Source organism: Thamnophis elegans, chromosome 6 (assembly GCF_009769535.1).
Source record: "Thamnophis elegans isolate rThaEle1 chromosome 6, rThaEle1.pri, whole genome shotgun sequence".
Taxonomy (NCBI): Eukaryota; Metazoa; Chordata; class Lepidosauria; order Squamata; family Colubridae; genus Thamnophis; species Thamnophis elegans.
Genome location: NC_045546.1, coordinates 32,338,046 through 32,348,835, shown reverse-complemented (window position 1 = coordinate 32,348,835; position 10,790 = coordinate 32,338,046).

Below are 10,790 nucleotides of genomic sequence, written 5' to 3'. Positions count from 1 at the left end.
GGAAACCTGGGAAGCTTTCAGATTCGGGTTTCCACAGATGTGCCAACATGTCTCTCTTAATAAATTGGAACTTTGAGGAATACTTTGCCTTGGACTCTGATTTAATTTTTGATGATATTTGGAACGCTGACACATACACCTGCCTAATACACATTGCTATGTGACACACCGATATAGTTATGTGGCTGGTGATAGATATTGCCATATTTCCAGTAATCACTTCCTATTGTGGCACATCTATTCTTCTTTTCCTTCCTGTGGGTCATTTTCTATTTCATTTCCTTTGCCATAGGTTTGACAGTTATTGGATGGAGATCTCATGGTCAATTTCCATATGTTCCATGGTCAAGTTCCATAAAGCATATTCTTAATGTAGGAGCTAACTTTGTCACTTCATTCTTTCCATCCTCTTTCCAGTCTCCAGTTTATATTCCTGTCTTTCATTCAATCATGTCTGGTTTTCAGGCACTTCCTGGAGAAGTCCCTGAAGTTTTCTTGGCAAAGTTTGTCAGAAGTGGTTTGCCACTGCTTCCTTCCTAGGGCTGAGAGAAACTCAGGGTGCCCCAAGTTCATCCAGATGGTTTTATGCCCAAGGTGGCACTAGAAGTCACAGTTGCTCAATTTCTAACCTGATGCCTTAATCACTGTTTCTAATGGACCATTTCCTATTATTTATAAACCCTAAAATAATCCTGAAATAGCTTTTACAAATATGAAAAACAAATGTTATGTCAAAATTAGAGAAAAATAGAATATCATGTTTCCCTGAAAATAAGACCCAATCTTATTTTTGGAGAGGGGCAAAATAAGTACCAGGGATGATTTTAGAGGAATGTATTACCCGCTTACCTCAGGACCACAGCAGCCACACCACCCCTGCCCCAAAACCTGTTGTGACACTGCCTGACTTCTGCGGCTGCTTGCAGCCAGACTCCCTGAGACTCATTATGCTAGTGGTGCCCCTTGTGGCAAGACGCTGTGAGGCTTGTCATGCTGGTGGCATTGTGCCAGTAATGCCACTCATGGCAGGAAGCTGCATGGTGTGATGTGCCATTGAACACGCTTGCAGTGGTACCAGCTCAATGAGCCATGCAGCATCCTGCCATGAGCAGTGGCACTGGCACAATGTGCCACATGGTGTCTAGCTGTGACCACCCACAAGTGGCTGCAGAAGAAGTGCAATAGGTGTCAGGGCATGAGAGGCCTTGCTGTTGTGGTCCTAACCTTTATTTTTACACCTGCATTGTTCTGCCCTAGGCTTCCTGATACAGTAAAACACACACAATTAAGTCCAAAAACCCTCTTTTTATTTCAAAGGCTGTGAATTACAGCTCGTAATGAGTTCCAAATAGTAGTAAAGAGTTCTACAGCAGGCTGCCAAACTACTTCGGGATAAGGCTGATAAGCACCCACCTTTATCTTCTTTGAAAATTCTGCCAAAGACTTAATTGGCAAATAGCTTGGCAAGGATACACGGAGCAAAGAGTCCAAATGCATTTTCAGAAGGTAAAGTGACCAGCATGAACTATTATATTTTTCGGAGTATAAGATGCACCGGAGTAAAATACGCACCAAGATTTTGAAGAGGCAAATAAAAGAAAAGTTTTTGCACTCTGCAGACCTCCCAAAAATGGCCTGTTTTTTGTCAAAAAAGGGCATGCATAGCTCTTTAGGAGGCTTATAGAGTGCTTATTGGGGGGGGGGGGACAAAATTGAGCAAAAAACAGCCCACTTTTATAAGACCCACCCAGATTTTCAGCCTCTTTTTTGAGGGAAAAAGGTGCATCTTATACTCTGAAAAATATGGTAAGTTGCTTCCTGCAAAAACTCATGAGCCTTTGCTCATCCTTTATGTCCCATAGGAGGGGCCAATCACCTCCAAACCTTACTCCCAAGTCGTCCCTTCTGTTTTAACTGTTCTTGCCTTCTGGCAGCTCTGTACATGCGCGCACTGGGAACAGGGGGAGCCTGTTCCTCTGTCTTGCTGCTGTCCGACTCTGGAGGTCTGGAGGGAGCACATAACTCCAGATGGCCCTGGCCCCTTCTCTGACTCTGACACAGAGCCCTCATCTGAGCCTTCCCCAGACTCCAGGACTGGCCCATGTTACTCCCAACCTTCTTGCTATCCGACTCAGCTACGAATTTCACAGGTCACCGGTGGACCACAACGTGCATCTCGCCCCACCTTGTACAACCAGATGGTGAGTGGGGCTTAACTAGGGCTTATTTGGGGGGGTAGGACTTATACTAGGGTCTGTCTGTCTGTCTGTCTGTCTCTCTCTCTCTCTCTATCTATCTTAGTTATATATTGCACGAGAATATAAACAATAAGCATTTCATGGATTTGGGGATTAGAATGGAAAGTTCTTGTGTTGCCAAACCTTTTAAATCAAGTTTCTCTTTATTATTGTGCAGTAACATGTGTACATAATTGCAAAGGGGATTTGAGGACATATTATACTTTGTCTTAACTTGTGCTAAATAAGAATTCAGATTTTCTTTTTTATGTAATCATACCATTATTATAATGTTAATTTACATCATCCCAAACTCAAAAACAAACAAAGAAGGAAACCATTCTAGATTCCTTACTGTTATGCAATCTGTCTACATGCACTTAAAGTTAGTAAATAAATGATTAAAAAAAACCCTCATAGTCAAGTTTTATTCTGATCATAGCAAGTTCTTTAGCTGTTCCCGTATAATTGGGAAATGATTTTTATAATCTGATACTATAATAAGTTTTTTAAAGTTTTTTGATGTATGCTAGTTAGGTGAGATGTGTGGTATAGAAATGGGATGAATGAATAAAATTTAAAAAGGAAACATTAATTTTCTAGATATAAGTTGATAATATCTACAAGTATATTAGAGTGGGCTGGTGCTGGTATTACAGTCGATTCAGTGAATACAAAAATAAAAAAAAGTGGGGGGAGAAGAAAGAAAAATTATAAAGTAGCATTTATGTTCTATCCTCTCTATAATATTACTTCATATTTTTCTTCTTTCCATAGTCTATCAAGCATTAAACTTATAAACCAAATTTTTATTTTTATTTCTTCAACAAAAAGTCCATAAGGCATTTCCAGTCAATAATAAATGGGTTTCTTGTTTTTCCCCTAAGCAGACAAGTCAATTTTACCAACTTCTTCACCAACCATTTCTCCATGGTGCATAACAGCAGATGAAACAATGGAAGAACTAATCCTATTTGTGGGAACTACTAACTTGTACAATATAAATTACATTTTAGTTTGTGAAGAACTGCTTATGTCATTTTGTCTAGAACTGCTTATAAATAAAACATGCTGCATTTAATTAATGCATAGACATATGCCATTGTGTGCTTCTTTATACTCTCAGACATGCCCACAGAGGGGGGAAAAAGGTAAGGTAGGGATTTAAAAAAAACAAAACCAAATGGCAGAAAGCCATGCCTGCCTATCTATGTTAATCTCCTTCACATCTGGAGCAGATCTTTAATCTTCATTAAAGAGCAGTATCAACCATCAGTAATAAATACCATTTGATGTTTCTTTCCAAAAGAGCATCCAAAGTTTAGCACTTTGTCATGTGCTAATGGATTGAGCACATTTGCCTTTTCAGTTATAGTTCAGATTCAGTTATTCTGATTATGGTACGAACAGCACACAAGGGAAAACATCTGCCCATGTGGCTGTTCCAGTGAGAAACTAGTCCAATATTAAGACAAATAGAATAAAAATGTCATAAAACCTCTTAACATTATTTTTATGATGAAGCTACATTACTGCAATGTTGTTGTTTTTTTTTACTTAGAAAAGTTGACCAAATATAAAGAAGAGATGAGGTCTCGTTTGCAGGAAGTCTTCAGGCATAAACATTTGGCAGACATACTTTGGCAAATATACTTTAACCTGGATTTGTTCACTGGATATGATACTGCATCTGATGCTTTGAATGGTCAAAGTTCTAGCTATAGAATATAATAGAATTTTATGTCAATGGTTCAATGAAAAACTCATCATTCTGATGCAGGTACTGTAACTGTTAGCTCCAGGTAGGCTATTATTACATGCAGATTTCATCCTTTATTTCAATAATGAGCATCATGATATATTCTTCCTTTCTTCTATTCCTAATAACAAATAAATTTGGATAAAAATAATCTGCAGACAGAGGCGAATTAGGTACTAAACAGGGCCAATTACCTGAGATTGAATAGAAATAAATTAATATACAGAGCTATATAAATCAACTCTAATACTCTATTCAGTACTGTACTGAAATGTGATGCAATCCCATATAATGCTTTGAACCAATTTCTTAAGTTGAATTGATACTTGAATCTAAATTTTCAGATAAGGTTGATTTGATTTAAATTTCCAGTTCTATGTATGCACAGAAACTTTTGACTCAAAGGCATTAATTTTAATGAATCGATGAACGCCACAGTTTGATTTAAATTTTCAGTTCAGTTCCTAAATTCAATTTGCTTTGCACAATCAGTTGAATCCACTTCAAATAGAAATTCTGCATCAAAGATTCACATAATCCTACAATTTAAAACACATCAAAAGCAGCCTTATGCCATCCAGTCCTTTCCACTTGCATGGAACTGCCAAGTCATTATCATTGGAGATTTGGAGAATTAAAGCCCAATGCAAGTAAAGGTAAAGATATTCTACCAAATTTTAAATTCTTGTTTTTAACCATGATTGCAAAAAAAAATATGTCACGTTATCTTTTGTCTTGTTTGTAAAACCTGTTGACCATATAGGAAAATATAGAGTTTATCTTTTATACCCAATTCTGGTATAAATATTTTGAGAAGATCCAGTATAGACCAGAATGAAGCAGGCATTGTTTATAGGAATCTATGAAAATATTTGCATACTTTGTTAGATTTCAGTTTGACCCTGTCATTTCATTCATAGCCAAGCTATCTTATTAATAAATAATTCAATGTTCACCAAATTCAAAGTTTGCTTCCTTACTTTGAGGGTGTTTTTTAAGGTATAAGTAATATTATTTTAGTGTGTATTAAAGGTCTCAGCTGTGTAATCAAACCCAAATGGTTTGGAACACCCTTTTCTTTATGATTAAATGTATGCGTTTGGATCAACATTGAATGAGTGATAATTGCTACTGCTTGGAGAAGCAAATGAATGTGACAGCATCCTTTTGTTAACATCCTCTAGCATAAATATTATTTCAGTTTCAGTCTTTCATTAGACCATGTAATACTATAGATGATTTGGGATTTGGAAGAACAAAGCCAGTTTTTTTTTTAACTAGGAATGAGACATTAGCTGTGAAGCTTGACAGGACAGGTGTTGTAAATTGAATTATTTCTACTGTACATAATGGACACCAAATATATCCTGGACATAAAATATAAAATATTACAATTATTATCACATTATATTCTACAAGGTTTAGAAAAGTGATTTTTTTTTGGAAAGAAAAATCCTAACAGCCAGAAGCACAGATTGGAATACGCACAGTGTGTTCTGGCAATGAACCAGATGATATATATTAATATGCTGGTCACTTGTGAAAATCTTTCCATTATGTTAACAAAATGGAAACTAAAAGTAAACACTGTTCTACAGTGATGATGGTGATGTAGATATTTAAATCTTCTGAATAAAAATATATGAATCTATCAGTGAGAAAAAATGATAAAAATAGATCAAATAAAGAATTCTTGATTCTGGCACTTTAAAAGTTACTTTTAAGTCAGGCATTTGGAACTATGTAATGTCAACATTTAATAGGTTTGGAACTTCCACAGTTTAAAAAAATCAGTTGCTACTTTGTGTGAAAAGGCAGTCTTTGGAAAAGCTAATCCCCAATTTTCTAGAACATGTTGAACATGTGCTAGATTTTTTTTCCAAACCAGAGTGAAACTAAATTTACAGTGTTATTGTAATACCTACTGAATTGTTATTATTCAGAAAAGTCCTTATTGTTTTTGTTTTGCAATAAGGTACTGAGAAGATGACAGTGGATTATTTCAACATATTTTTAATCATATTTATATACCCATACACATACATGTATTTGTTCTTTTACTTGTCCAATGAACATGATAAACTATACTTTTATACACTCCAAATAATTGATGTGATACAGATTTATTTCTTCTTTTACTTGTTCTTCTGTCTTCTGTTCTTCTGTATCATATTTCAGATTTTAGCAATAACATGCTGATCATTAGCACATAATACCATTTCAAATTTAGTCTTAGTTTAAAATATTTATACATAAAAATACCATAAAATCTTTATCCATTTTAAATCTTACTCAGAAATGACTTACTCTCTGGAACCAAATACTGTGTGGGTAAGACAACCCTAACCAGTGACATGCGGTGAGATTTATGGCTGGTGAGGCAAGCGGGCAAAAGCTGCCCTGCTGCCCCGGTGCTATGTTCGACATAGAGGCGAGACGCCATGTCGGACATAGCGCAAGGGCGGCAGGGCAGCTTTTTCCTGCTTTCAAGAGGCAAAAGCCGCCCTGCCGCTAACTTTACTCCAGTCATGTAATGCATTGATTGTGGTAAAACATTCAATTGCTGTTATTTTTACAATGGGTTAATGTTAACAGAAGTATCATCAGCTAAATAAGAAATGTGAGCTATATGAAGAAGAATCTATTCCAAAACACTTGAAGGAACTTCAACTGTTTGCTTAAACAAATTAACAAAAAATCATGTCTTCTTTGTGGGATATTGGAAAGATTCCTGACAGCAAGTTAATGTGTCTTAAAACTTCATGGCGACTTCCTCTTTTCCATATATCAAGTAGTGAAATAATCTTTCATTTGCCTAGGGCTGAATAAGATGTATGAACATGTACTAAGGCAAAGGGGCTTCATTTGTTATAAAGTATAAATCAAGGGACATATTAGTTTGGCTCAATCAACTAATCTATGATTTGTTTTTGGCTTAACCTATTGTATGAACACAGCAATTGTGATCTATAAATCCATAGTTTAGAACTGATCATGATGTGTAAACAAGATGTGTTACATTAGTATATTAGGCTAAGTAACTTCACATATTTTTTCCATTTTTTTTTATTCAAGGGATAAAATACATACTCACAGAAAATAACCAAGAACAGAACAAAACTAAACAGGACAAAGTTGTTTGGGGGAGGGGGCATGATTTTGTTCCTTGATTTGGCAGATATGCCATCTTAGCAAAACGTTTCAGAATCCAATCCTTAAACCTAAATCATAGTTTGCCGGTTGCCTGAAGAAATATCATCTGTTACTGAGATGGATTAGAATTAGTTAAACCCCAAGCCTTCCTTGAAAGGTAGGGAAACCAAGTTTCTTAAGCATTTTGAAGCAAATATCATTTAAAGGTCTTACTTAACTCCAAGTGATCTTTTGCATATTGGGGAAGTAAATAGGCTAAAAACAATTCAGCCTTTTATTTCCTATCAATTCTGGCGCAAGGCGATGGTTTAAACCCCTCCACACAGACACCAATAGCGCGGAGGCTGAGGAAAATGAGAGCGGAGAATCGAGCTGCTTATTTTTGCGCAACCTGGCAGGGCAGAGGAAACAAGGCGAGGCGGCCTCAGGTGACAGCCCTTTGGAGGCGTCGCTTCTCGGGCCGAGCCCAGGTGCATATGTAACAAAGCCCGTGGTAACGTGGTTGCCACCGCAGCGCCGGCTGCCTGGTAACCAGGTCCTGCCCCTTTAAGCCACCAGAGGGTGGGACGGAGGTGAAGAAATCTTTTCCATCCCAACTTCTGGCCGGTTCCTCCGGTGCTCCCGCAGGTCGCTGGGTTCTGGAGCCATCACCCTTTCCTTTTCCTCCTTTCGCATACTCACTCCCCATCCCATGCAGGCGGAGGAGGGGAAGGAGTCTCTGGTGGCTGCAGCAGCAGCAACAGCAGAAGCAGCGGCGGTGCTGGAGTGCAAATCTGGGCAGCTGGCTCTGGCTCTCCCTTCCCCGAGCATATCCCGTTGTGCTGGCACTGCTTTTGATGAATGCGGCTGGGTGGCAGGGCTCTTGCCATTGCTGCTGCTGCTGCTGCCGCTGGCACCACCACTACTGGAGAACTTGCTGTTCCGAGCCGCGCTCATGAGTCTGGCCGGGCCCGGGGCGGCGGCATGCACTTTAAAGTGCCAGTGTGCCTCCCGGCCATAAACCAGGACATGTTTTGCTCTATGGCGGGCCGAGGCGGCATGCACTTTAAAAAATAAAAAATAAAAAAATAAAATAAAAAGTGCCAGCCTGCGCGCCAGCAGAGGCAGGTAAAACACACACACACACACACACACACACACACACAAACAAATTACTTATAATAAAACAAATTACAATTACTTACAAATAATTTTGAATTCCTCCCCCCGCCCCTTCCCTCCGACCCACATACCTTTTCCAGCTGTGTCAGTCAGAGGATTTCAACTCTCCTCTTATCCGCCACGATGAAAATGCAAAAAGAAAAAGGCAAGAGCTGGTCTTGCCAGGCTAGGATAGTTGCTGCTAGAGTCACCACATGAATGACTCTGCTTAACTGTTTAAAAAAAGCCTCTAAACAAAGTCCCCTCTGCAGGAGGAGGCGAGAGAATCACGTGCCTCCTTTGCATAAGCAATTTTTCGCCTTTTAACCCTTGCTTAACTCTGCTCAAGTAATCATAAAGCTGAGTAAAGGAGGCCCGTGATTATCTCGTCTCCCTCTGCAGTTAAGCACTAACCAGAGTCATCCACTGTGACTCTGGCAGCAACTACCTCTGCCTTTTTCCTTTTAATTTTGTTTTTCTTTTCATTATGACAGTGGTGAGGCCCTGCCTCCCCTGACTGCATGTCACTGACCCTAACACCTCTCAATGTGTCTTTGTGTGTGTGTGTGTTCCAACATAACTCCAGAACGCTTGGGCTGCTGAAATGAAAAGGACTGAATTATATCTACTCAAGTACTGTCATGTCACAGTACTTTTGACAGTGATAGTGTGCATTTTGGATTCAAGTTCTGTTAAGATACGGCCTGTTGTGCCTTAAAATAGCTTCTACTGTACAGCACAGTGAAGTTGCCATGGTAAGGACTTTGCAGAATTCCACAAGGGGGCTTCTTATAATATAGGATTGGGATAAATACATACATGGGCTATGGCGGGTTATCAGCTAGTTGTATATAAGAAAAACATTGACAAGAATATATTTACATTATCAAATGTTTTCCGGAGTTCACTTCACAATGCCCTTGAGAAAATTCTAATGCATCTTAGTAGGTTAACCATCTATAAAATGCTTCTTGTGCTGAAAGCTATAAAGCAAAAGTTTACATTTATTCCATAGTCTAAGAATAACCATCTAACATAATGGTTTTTGAATTTTACATTTATCTTAGCTTTATCATACCATAGATATCCATGCCACACAAATATCAAATCATGACCTTCTATATCCATAAATTTCCATTTCTTAGCAACACCCACTTTTTTATCCAAACTAAACAACAAGCAGCAAATCTTCAGTCATTTCCAAAACAATTTTTATTGTTTATACATTTTTATCCCTGCTTTAATCCACAGAATTATTTTCTCTGCCTTTGACTACATTGTTTCCTTTCCACTATTTTCCCCTGAATATGCAATATCTAAAAGGTTTTCACACTCTCATTTTTACATTTATTTTTTACAGACGATTTTCTCATCTAGATCTTTTGCTTTGTCATTCCATTAAGTATATGTTTACATATTTCCCATTGGTGTAACTTCATGTACTTCTTTGGCAATTAATAATGTAATTACTTTCACACACAGTTTCCATATGCTCTTTCTGAAGTCTACTTTCCATTTATTTTCTTGGGAGATTAAATGGTCTTTAATTGTTTTGAAGTGTACTATTCATGCTTTCTTTTCCTAGAAACATTCTACTTTTATTTTTGTTTCTTTCTCATCTTTCCTCCCCCCACATGTCTATTTTTGCCAAGATCTACTTCTGACACTGTAAAGATTCTCTTTACCCTATTCAGAACCTCTTTCATCTGAAACAATCAAAGCTATGGTTTTAGATTATATTTGCTTTAAGAATAGACGTGAACTACATATTTGATGTAGTTTTTCTTTTATTAAACAGTCACTCACTAGTCTCCATTTTCATTCATTCTGGGATCTCTCCATGGCCCAATCACTTTTCCTACATTCTTTTATTCCTTTTCCACCCCTTTCCCACCATATTCTGGCTTTTTATTTTCATATGCATCCATAATATCCCACAGGACAGCAGTTCATCCTTTTTGACATACAGTATATTTAATATTTTTTATAAAAGCTACACCTTCGTTTCCATGTGTATTTGCCAATTTCATTCCACAAGATTAAACTGCCTTCATTCACATCCATTTCTTCATTTCCCCTTTGCTTTCAAACACAATTAATATACCATTTTTTCTTTTATTTCTTTTATTCTTAACCCATGCTCTTCTTATATGTAATTTCCCGTAGCCCACTGTCATTACTATAGATATTGATTTCTGCTATTTTGATCAGTTGATATTTTTATATAATGCTTTTTAGTAGTATAAAGAAGGCATGGGCTAGTTTACCAACATTAGTTGTATCTGTGTCACATATTAAAAAAGGTAAGTACAGTTATTTTTGGCATACACTATATTTTGGCTAATAGGAACCATGTGCAACCAATATTTGTGTGATCATCCTATTCTACGGAAAGTCAGAACTTTAATCTACAAAATACTTTTGTATTCTGTAGATTACTCTACATTCCACTAATTAGGATACTTACCATATGTGGTTTACTGACACATCCTCAAGATTGC